We start from the raw sequence: 11,464 nt of genomic DNA, 5'->3' as shown, positions 1-11,464 counted from the left end.
CCTTTGCCCCTAGCCACCATACATCCCCCTGCCCCCTAGCCACCGCCCATCGCCCACCGCCAAAAGGTCATGAAAGTGGATCCCGAGGAAGGTCGGGAAGCATGATCATGAAGCTGACTCCTCCTCCAGGTTTCGCTGCTACGCAGCAAGCTTCACCTTAACGCCACTTGCTGCCCCACGGCAACGTGTGTACATCAACATCGAGCATGCGAGCAGTACTGGCAGGAGGCCACCCCAGTGCAGTGGCCTGACGTCCGCCCGTCGAATGCCTAGCACCTGAACCCACAGAGGATCCTCGTGCTTGCCATTCCAGCCTTTGGCTGTGCGCGCGGCCGAGGATACACCACCCCAAGCTTAGCTCCCCGAGGACCTCCATCACGACCCGATGTATGCCATCAACTCGCCATTCTGGGACACTTGGTTCCTCAACGAGCACGACGCGCGACGCCAGTCATACTTCACCTCTCGTGCGCGTGCTCCTACTCCCTTGCCACCCTCGCCACCAGCCGACGAGGCCTACAAGAAGGCCCTTGAAGACTCCAAGCTCGACAAGCTCACCAAAGGGAAGGGCATGGCAGAGCAACTAGTCGCATCGGCGAAGGCAATGTCGTCGTGCCCGAGCAGCAGCAGCAGCAGCAGCCCAAGGACCAGCGTGGGTAAGCGTCATTGGTAGGGCAATCATGGTCGTGGACGGCTATAGTGCCCTGAACGCCAGAGTGGGTGTCGGGCCCGGACATGTGGGTGGGGGCGGACACGTGGTCACCGGAGCAGCGGCAGCATCCGAAGCAACATGAGGAGGGCCCGCTGCACAAGCGCACACGCTTGCGCCACAGGCGGCAGTAGTCCCGTGTCCTTTTCCATGGAATCATCCGGCCTTCATCCACCTCACCAACGAGGACGACGGCAGCAACGACGAACACAGCTAGATCTAGGTTTTATTATCTTTTTTTAGTTTAACTAATGTAAGTCAGGACTTTTGATGGCAATGTGAAATATTTTTAAATTAAAAATATTGTGTGAAATTTGAAATGTGTGTGCTGTGTTGGGCGCACCTACAAGTCAACCCAAACAGAGAAAAACTAACATTTTTTGTGTCCATTTGGGTCGGTCCGTTGGAATTGCCATAATAATAAGGTTTAGTTACGGGCATGAGTATCTTTTCCAGCTTCTACAGAGAAAAAATTTGTCTTCTATGATTCTGGAAAACAGAAATAAGAATGAATGTAAAATCATATTTTCTCTAGTAGGATTGAAATTTCTGTTTAAATGGGCCGTGAAAATACACAACATTTTTTTCCGAAATATTTCATTGGAATTTCCTATCAACATCACTCAACCGTGTCGAGCAAATAATGCTATATAAACTGCCATCATGTGATGTGATCAAACAACCAGGAAAATCCTTCCTTTTGTGAGAAACCTACTGTAGAAAAATATTTAAACGGCTTTGAATAACGTCAAACCCTTGTATAGTCGTTCTGATCAGCAGTGTGGCAGCGTGCTGGTGTCACGGGGAAGCATCAAAGGACGAGTATATAGAAAACTAAAACAAAGCGACACTGGCAACATCAAAGTCAAGCAAAAAAAAATTGGCATGTGATCTTGCGGGTGCCACGGACCAAAGCACATCAGCAGTACGTCAGAATACGTTTGTGTGTGTGTTTGGAGGGTGCAACTTCCAAGACGAAGGGAAAGGAAAGGAGTTGATACAGGATCCGGACTCGTAAAGGCACGACAGGAAGACAGCTGCACTGCACTCAATTCTGACCTCGCCCCAGGACACACGCACAAACAAAGAGCTTGACCTACTCCACTCCACTCCACTGCCCGGTGGAGCGAGTGAAGTGACCGGTTGCATATGCACTGTATCGTGTCGTTTAAAATCCGAGTAAATTGTTTTTTTCTTAAACGACACAAAGAACAAATAAACTGCGTTTTCACCCTGTGCACGTTCAGGACATATTTTCAAACTCTTTGGTTTAAAGAATCATGGCTTTTCTTGACTGAATGTATGATAATTTGACCCTGTGGTGATGGGACGATGCGGATGCACAGTACCGTGTGTAATGTGCCCCACGTCGTCATCATTTTCGGGTCCAAACTTTCGGAAAAGATGGTGAACATTTGTACCAACGTCGCACAGAGGAGATGGGTCCAACGTGGACCTGAGAATGGAGCAACAAACCCCGGTCACGGCCCCACGAGTCCAGGACGATGTGTTCCTTGGTGACAGAAATAAAAGGATTTGGGCGGGAGCTGCTCTTGTTTGTTTGTTTCTTTTGAAAAAAATATGGCGCCGGGGTCGGACAACATTATTTGCAGCTGATGATGCCTTAGAGGCTTAGATCATTTCTTAGATGCCACGATCCCGCAACCTTTAGCTATAAGACCAGTATTCCCAAGTCGGGAGAGTATCCTATGATACCGGAGCTTAGGTGCTCCCATGATACAGGTTTTTGGGCCATCGGATCTTAGATCCAACGGCATATGAGAAGCTGCTGTAGTTGTTGTACTTGTGCGCATTTTTCAAATTCTATGAGGTTTTTTTTGCAAAAATGTTCATCATCTCACAGGAGCTGTTGGATTTGAGATTCGAGGTCACACGGGAGCACCTAAGCTTAAGTGCTCCCGGAGCACCAGATATTTTCCCAAGTCATAGCAAATGCAGCAACCAGTCCAGTAGGGTATTAACAAACAGATCTTCCCTAGGAAGAGAACATACCTCTCACAGACGGGATCGAAGAGCGCCACAAAATGACCACAGGTAGGGATCTCATGGGCATGCCCGCTTTAAACAAATATGCAGTTTAAATTAAAAAAATGAAAAACAAAATTCCACCATACATCTTTGCGACATGTGTGCGCGGCACAAAGTCTTATGAAAATAAAACTCTTTCTGTTTTGTCTGCATGCAAAAGATAAATTTCAGTGCTTCTAAATAGCGTTCGACCATACAAATTTTTCTGTCCTTTTTTCACAGGCCAAAGAAACTTTTTATTTTTCATCAAAACTTTCTGAGCACACATAGGATGTGAAGATGTATGCGCGAAACTTTTTTCAGAACTTTTTGGCATTTAGAAATGAATTTTCTGAAGTGGCTTCATATGCCCATGGATTCACCATGTATTTTCCCAGACTCTATTAACCTGTATCCTCGTCCTTTGGGACCTATGAAATGAAAGAAATGCATGCACATTCCGAAACCATTCTTCACTGTCGCCAATCATTTTGGCTAAGACTCGAACAGAAGTTGCTGATTGGTCAGCCGCCGAGGCTAAGCACTTGTTTTATGAGGCATGCCGCGAGAGTGGTCTTTCAATTTTCTTATCTTCGGGCAACAGTCTTGTACTATTAAAACTTTCTTCTTAATCAATGAAAAGTGGCAAAGCTTTTGCCCTTGTTTGAAAAAAAAAATGTTAGTCGCTACTCTCTAAGCAAAAGCTTTCACTTTCTAACAAAAATAAGTAAGAAGGAGCACTAGTAGCAGGAAGACTTAAGTGACCTTGTTCATTTATGTTGACATGGATGAGTAACACTAGAAGAAAACAGACCTTTCGTCCGGAGCATTAGTCTCAGCTTGGTTTGGGCCCGGGAATAATGTGATCATTAGTGCCGGTCCCAACGGCTAAGAGTGGACGGGGGCACGGCCACCATTAGTCCCGGATCATTTTTGACCTATATGAAGGAAATATGCCCTAGAGGCAATATTAAAGTTGTTATTTTATATTTCCTTATATCATGATAAATGTTTATTATTCATACTAGAATTGTATTAACCAGAAACTTAATACATGTGTGGATACATAGACAAAACACTGTGTTCCTAGTAAGCCTATACTAGACTAGCTCGTTAATCAAAGATGGTTAAGTTTCCTAACCATAGACATGTGTTGTCATTTGATGAACGGGATCACATCATTAGAAGAATGATGTGATGGACAAGACCCATCCTTAGCATAGCATATTGATCGTTCAGTTTTATTGCTACTGCTTTCTTCATGTCCAATACATATTCCTTCGACTATGAGATTATGCAGCTCCCGGATACCGGAGGAATGCCTTGTGTGCTATCAAACACAACGTAACTGGGTGATAAAGATGCTCTACAGGTATCTCTGAAGGTGTCTGTTGGGTTGGCATAGATCAAGATTAGGATTTGTCACTCAGAGTATCGAAGAGGTATCTCTGGGCCCTCTCGGTAATGCACATCATAAGAAGCCTTGCAAGCAAAGTGACTAATGAGTTAGTTGCAGGATGATGTATTACGGAACGAGTAAAGAGGCTTGCCGGTAATGAGATTTAACTAGGTATGAAGATACCGACGATCGAATCTCGGGCAAGTAACATACCGATGACAAAGGGAATAACGTATGTTGTCACAACGGTTCGACCGATAAAGATCTTCGTAGAATATGTAGGAGCCAATATGAGTATCCAGGTTCCGCTATTGGTTATTGACCGGAGAGGTGTCTCGTTCATGTCTACATAGTTCTCGAACCCGTAGGGTCCGCACGCTTAACATTCGACGATGATTTAGTGTTATATGAGTTATGTGATTTGGTGACCGAATGTTGTTCGGAGTCCTAGATGAGAGCATGGACATGACGAGGAGTCTCGAAATGGTCGAGAGGTAAAGAGTGATATATAGGACGATGGTATTCAAACACCGGAAGTGTTCCGGAGTGTATCGGGTACTTATCGGGTCACCGGAAGGTGTTTCGAGTGCCCACGACAAAAGTTATGGGCCTTATGGGCCAAGAGAGGGAACGCACCAGCCACAAGGGGCTGGTGCGCCCCCCATAGCAGGCTGGCCTAAGTGGAGAAGGAAAGGGGAGGAGGAAAGGAAAAAGAGGGAATAGGATTCCCCCTTCCTTCCCCCTCTCCCCTCTTTCCACCCCCTTCCGTACAGAAGGAAAGGGGGGCGTAGGGCATGGCAGGGCCCCTAGGGGGTGGCGACCAAGCCCTAGGTCGCCCTGGCTGCCTCCCCTCCCCTCCCACCTATATATATGTGGGGAGGGGTGCCTCACAAGGACACACCAACAATTGTTAACAGTGTGCAGCGCCCCCCTCCACAGTTTACACCTCCGGTCATATCTCCGTAGTGCTTAGGCGAAGCTCTGCGCGGATCACTTCACCATCACTGTGATACGTCTCCAACGTATCTATAATTTTTGATTGTTCCCTGCTATTATATTATCCATCCAAGATGTTTTATATGCATTTATATGCTATTTTATATGATTTTTGGGACTAACCTATTAACCTAGAGCCTAGTGCCAGTTTCTATTTTTCCTTGTTTTTGAGTATCATAGAAAAGGAATATCAAATGGAGCCCAATTGACCTGAAAATTTATGGAGATTATTTTTGGACCAGAAGAAGCCCACGGAGTATTGGAGATGGGCCAGAGGAGTCCCAAGGCACCTACGAGGGTGGGGGCGCCCCCCCCTACCTCGTGGCCGCCTCGTGGACCCCCCTGACTTGTTCCCGACGCCAACGCCTCTTATATAACCCCAAACCTCCAGAAAATAACCTAGATCAGCAGTTCCGCCGCCGCAAGCCTCTGTAGCCACCGAAAACCAATCTAGACCCGTTCCGGCACCCTGCCGGAGGGGGAATCCCTCTCCGGTGGCCATCTTCATCATCCCGGCGCTCTCCATGACGAGGAGGGAGTAGTTCACCCTCAGGGCTGAGGGTATGTACCAGTAGCTATGTGTTTGATCTCTCTCTCTCGCTCTCTCTCTCTCTCTCTCGTGTTCTTGATCCGGCACGATCTTGATGTATCGCGAGCTTTGCTATTATAGTTGGATCTTATGATGCTTCTCCCCCTCTACTCTCTTGTAATGGATTGAGTTTTCCCTTTGAAGTTATCTTATCGGATTGAGTATTTAAGGATTTGAGAACACTTGATGTATGTCTTGCATGTGCTTATCTGTGGTGACAATGGGATATTCATGTGATCCACTTGATGTATGTTTTGATGATCAACTTGCGAGTTCCGTGACCTCATGAACTTATGCATAGGGGTTGGCACACGTTTTCGTCTTGACTCTCTGGTAGAAACTTTGGGGCACTCCTTGAAGTTCTTTGTGTTGGTTGAATAGATGAATCTGAGATTGTGTGATGCATATCGTATAATCATACCCACGGATACTTGAGGTGACATTGGAGTATGTAGGTGACATTAGGGTTTTGGTTGGTTTGTGTCTTAAGGTGTTATTCTAGTACGAACTCTAGGATAGATTAAACGGAAAGAATAGCTTCGTGTTATTTTACTACAGACTCTTGAATAGATCGATCAGAAAGGATAACTTTGAGGTGGTTTCGTACCCTACAATAATCGCTTCGTTTGTTCTCCGCTATTAGTGACTTTGGAGTGACTCTTTGTTGCATGTTAAGGGATAGTTATATGATCCAATTATGTTATTATTGTTGAGAGAACTTACACTAGTGAAAGTATGAACCCTAGGCCTTGTTTCCTAGCATTGCAATACCGTTTACGCTCACTTTTACCACTTGCTACCTTGCTGTTTTTATATTTTCAGATTACAAAACCTATATCTACCATCCATATTGCACTTGTATCACCATCTCTTCGCCGAACTAGTGCACCTATACAATTTACCATTGTATTGGGTGTGTTGGGGACACAAGAGACTCTTTATTATTTGGTTGCAGGGTTGTTTGAGAGAGACCATCTTCATCCTATGCCTCCCACGGATCGATAAACCTTAGGTCATCCACTTGAGGGAAATTTGCTACTGTCCTACAAACCTCTGCAGTTGGAGGCCCAACAACGTCTACAAGAAGAAGGTTGTGTAGTAGACATCAAGCTCTTTTCTGGCGCCGTTGCCGGGGAGGTTAGCGCTTGAAGGTATATCTTCAGATCTTGCAATCGAATCCTTTTGTTTCTTGTTTTATCACTTATTTATACTATAAAAGAAAACTACAAAAAATGGAATTGAGGGTGCCTCATATGCTTCATCTTTTTAATATCTTTCGTGAAAATAAGGATTCCGATAATTGTGCCAAAATGCTAGAAGAAGAATGCATTAAAATGTTTGGCACTAAATCTTTGATTGATGAGCATGATTGCAATGTTATTAGTATGGACTCTTTGAATATCCATAGTACTAATGATGATTGCACTAGTCATGATGAAAATGTCTCTTATAAGCATGTCAATTTTTGTGGAGTGCATAGGGTTTGCAAGTACACACAAAACAGGGAAGATATATTTTGCTAGAGGCATAAGTATTTAGAAACTAAATGGTTGCAAGAAAGTCTAGATGTTTGTGCTGAAAATTTAAATTTTCTGAGCCATCCTTGTGAACTTTGCAATGAACGTGGTCATTTAAATATCCAATGCAAATTATTTCATGATCTAATCGTGTCCAAAAATTGTGATAACTTCATTTCCCTTGCACATCATAATGAACTTAGTTTGCTTGTGGGTTATGAAGAAATGAAACGTATAACTAAGGATCTTCCAGAATTTGTCCTTGATAAAGTTCTTGATTTTGATCTAGAGGAAATTTATATGTATTGTGCGGTGAATTGCATTGAAATCCTTATATTTCCAATTACATAAGACAAGAAAACAAATATAAGATAAAGAGAATATTAATGAAAGGGAAGAGACTTCCCAATATCCTCTTATTATTTCTTATGATGAATCAGGTAACGAGGAGGAGCCTTCTATTCAACCAATCTCATTAATAAGGGGCTCCAAAAATAGGATTAAACCCACACATAATGTGAAGAAGAAAAAGAAAAGATGGAGAAGCAAAGGTAAAAAGGTATCCCTCCCAAGTGATGTTGCTCCTATTACTCATCGTGATGATGATAATTGCTATACTATTGGTGCTATCCATACTATTAATGAAGAGAGTGATTATGCTTATGATATGAAAAGGCCCAAGCTTGGGGATTCTATGTTTCATGAAGATGATATATTTAACCTCCCAAGTTTTGATATGCAAATTTATTATGATGATAGCATGCCTCCTATTTATGATGGTTATAATGATGAAACTGGGTTTGGAAGAGTGTCGATTTTAGGAAGTAATGATCCCACTATTTTGGAGAGTGTTGAATCTTATTTTGAGAATTATGAAAGTGGATTTGGAGAGGTCATGACTTTATTTAGTAATGATTCCACTATCTTGGAAGAGGTTTCAATTGATTATGATGAGAACAAAGTTGCTACTTATGATGATTATTGTGATGACACTTATGCTATAAAAAGTAGTGATGATTATATTTATAAAACTTGTCATGATTATGATTACCCTTTTTCTGAACATTACTCTTTTAATGTGGAAACAATTTATAGTATTCGAGTTTCTTGTGATACTCCCACTATTCCGAATAAGAAGAATTTTGCTTATGTGGAGAGTAATAAAAGTTCTATGCTTGTAGACCATGGAAAGAATGCTTTATGTGATGGTTATATTGTTGAATTAATTCATGATGATACTGAAAATTATTATGAGGGAGGAATATATGCTTGTAGGAATTGCAATAATACCAAGTTTCCTCTCTATGTGCTTAAAGTTTTGAAGTTATGCTTGTTTTGCCTTCCTATGCTAGTTGTTTATGGTTCCCATAAGTTGTTTGCTCACAAAATCCCTATGCATAGGAAGTGTGTTAGACTAAAATGTTCTAGTCATATTCTTCATAATGCTCTCTATATGTTTCAATTCTTATCTTTTATGTGAGCATCATTGAAATCATCATGCCTAGCTAGGGGCGTTAAACGATAGCGCTTGTTGGGAGGCAACCCAATTTTATTTTTGTTATTTGCTTTTTGTTCCTGTTTAGTAATAAATAATGCATCTAGACTCTATTATGATTGTGTTTTTTATGTTTTAGTTAGTGTTTGTGTCAAGTAAAGCCTTTAGGATCTTCTTGGGTGATTATTGTTTGATCTTGCTGGTAAAAACAGAAAATATGCGCTCACGAAAATAATTTTCATTTTTTACCAGAGAGCCATAAAATACCAATTCCAACTGCCGTAGATCAATAATAAAATTTCCCAGGACTTCCTAATATCTTAGGATTTTTGGAGTTAGAGAAGTATTCGAGTTCTCCATATTGCTTCAGACAGTTCTATTTTTGACAGCTTTTGTTTTCTATGTGTTGTTTGCTTATTTTGATGAATCTATGAGTAGTATCGGAGGGTATGAACTATAGATAAGTTTGAATACATTAGATATTACACCAATATAAATTTATAATGAGTTCACAACAGCACAAAAGTGGTGATTTGTTTTCTTGTACTAACGGAGCTTATGAGTTTTCTGTTGAGTTTTGTGTTGTGAAGTTTTCAAGTTTTGGGTAAAGATTCGATAGACTATGGAATAAGGAGTGGCAAGAGCCTAAGATTGGGGATGCCCAAGTCACCCCAAGGGAATATTAAAGGACAACCAAGAGCCTAAGCTTGGGGATGCCCCGGATGGCATCCCCTCTTTCGTCTTCGTTCATCGGTAATTTTACTTGGAGCTATATTTTTATTCACCGCATGATGTGTGTTTTGCTTGGAGCGTCATTTTATTTTATTTTGTTTTGCTTGCTGTTTGAATAAAATACCAAGATCTGAAATTCTTAAATGTTAGAGAGTCTTCACATAGTTGCATAATTATTCAACTACTCATTGATCTTCACTTATATCTTTCGGAGTAGTTTGTCGTTTGTTCTAGTGCTTCACTTATATCTTTTAGAGCACGGTGATGGTTTTATTTTATAGAAATAGATGAACTCTCATGCTTCACTTACATCATTTTGAGAGTCTCTAAACAATATGGTAGTTTGCTTTGGTTATGAATTTAGTCCTAATATGATAGGCATCCAAGAGGGATATAATAAAAACTTTCATATAAAGTGCATTGAATACTATGAGAAGTTTGATTCTTTATGATTGTTTTGAGATATGAAGATGGTGATATTAGAGTCGTGCTAGTTGAGTAGTTGTGAATTTAAGAGATACTTGTGTTAAAGTTTATGATTCCCGTAGCATGCACGTATGGTGAACCGTTATGTGATGAAGTCGGAGCATGATTTATTTTTTGATTGTCTTCCTTATGAGTGGCAGTCGGGGACGAGTGATGGTCTTTTCCTACCAATCTATCCCCCTAGGAGCATGCTGATGTCTACTACACAACCTTCTTCTTGTAGACGTTGTTCGGCCTCCAAGTGCAGAGGTTTGTAGGACAATAGCAAATTTCCCTCAAGTGGATGACCTAAGGTTTATCAATCCGTAGGAGGCGTAGGATGAAGATGGTCTCTCTCAAACAACCCTGCAACCAAATAACAAAGAGTCTCTTGTGTCCCCAACACACCCAATACAATGGCAAATTGTATAGGTGCACTAGTTCGGCGAAGAGATGGTGATACAAGTGCAATATAGATGGTATATATGGGTATTTGTAATCTGAAAATATAAAAACAGCAAGGTAACTAATGATAAAAGTTAGCGTAAATGGTATTGCAATGCTTTGAAACAAGGCCTAGGGTTCATACTTCCACTAGTGCAAGTTCTCTCAACAATAATAACATAATTGGATCATATAACTATCCCTCAACATACAACAAAGAGTCACTCCAAAGTCACTAATAGCAGAGAACAAACGAAGAGATTATGGTAGGGTACGAAACCACCTCAAAGTTATTCTTTCTGATCGATCTATTCAAGAGTCCGTAGTAAAATAACACGAAGCTATTATTTCCGTTCGATCTATCCTAGAGTTCGTACTATAATAACACCTTAAGACACAGATCAACCAAAACCCTAATGTCACCTAGATACTCCAATGTCACCTCAAGTATCCGTGGGTATGATTATATGATATGCATCACACAATCTCAGATTCATCTATTCAACCAACACAAAGAACTTCAAAGAGTGCCCCAAAGTTTCTACCAGAGAGTCAAGACAAAAACGCGTGCCAACCCCTATGCGTAAGTTTACGAGGTCTGGGAACTCGCAAGTTGATCACCAAAACATACATCAAGTGGATCACGTGATATCCCATTGTCACCACAGATAAGCACATGCAAGACATACATCAAGTGTTCTCAAATCCTTAAAGACTCAATCTGATAAGATAACTTTTAAGGGAAAACTCAATTCATCACAAGACAGTAGAGGGGGAGAAACATCATAAGATCCAACTATAATAGCAAACTCGCGATACATCAAGATCATACCACCTTAAGAACGAGAGAGAGATAGAGAGAGAGAGATCGAACACATAACTACTGGTACACACCCTCAGCCTCGAGGGAGAACTACTCCCTCCTCGTCATTGAGAGCGCCGGGATGATGAAGATGGCCACTAGAAAGGGCATCCCCCCTTCGGCAGGGTGCCGAAACGGGTCTAGATTGGTTTTCGATGGCTACAGAGGCTTCTGGCGGCGGAACTCCCGATCTAGGTTATTTTCTGGAGGTTTCTTTATTTATAGGAA

Source organism: Triticum dicoccoides, chromosome 4A (genome assembly GCF_002162155.2).
Source record: "Triticum dicoccoides isolate Atlit2015 ecotype Zavitan chromosome 4A, WEW_v2.0, whole genome shotgun sequence".
Classification (NCBI taxonomy): domain Eukaryota; kingdom Viridiplantae; phylum Streptophyta; class Magnoliopsida; order Poales; family Poaceae; genus Triticum; species Triticum dicoccoides.
Note: the sequence above shows the minus strand (reverse complement) of the source record.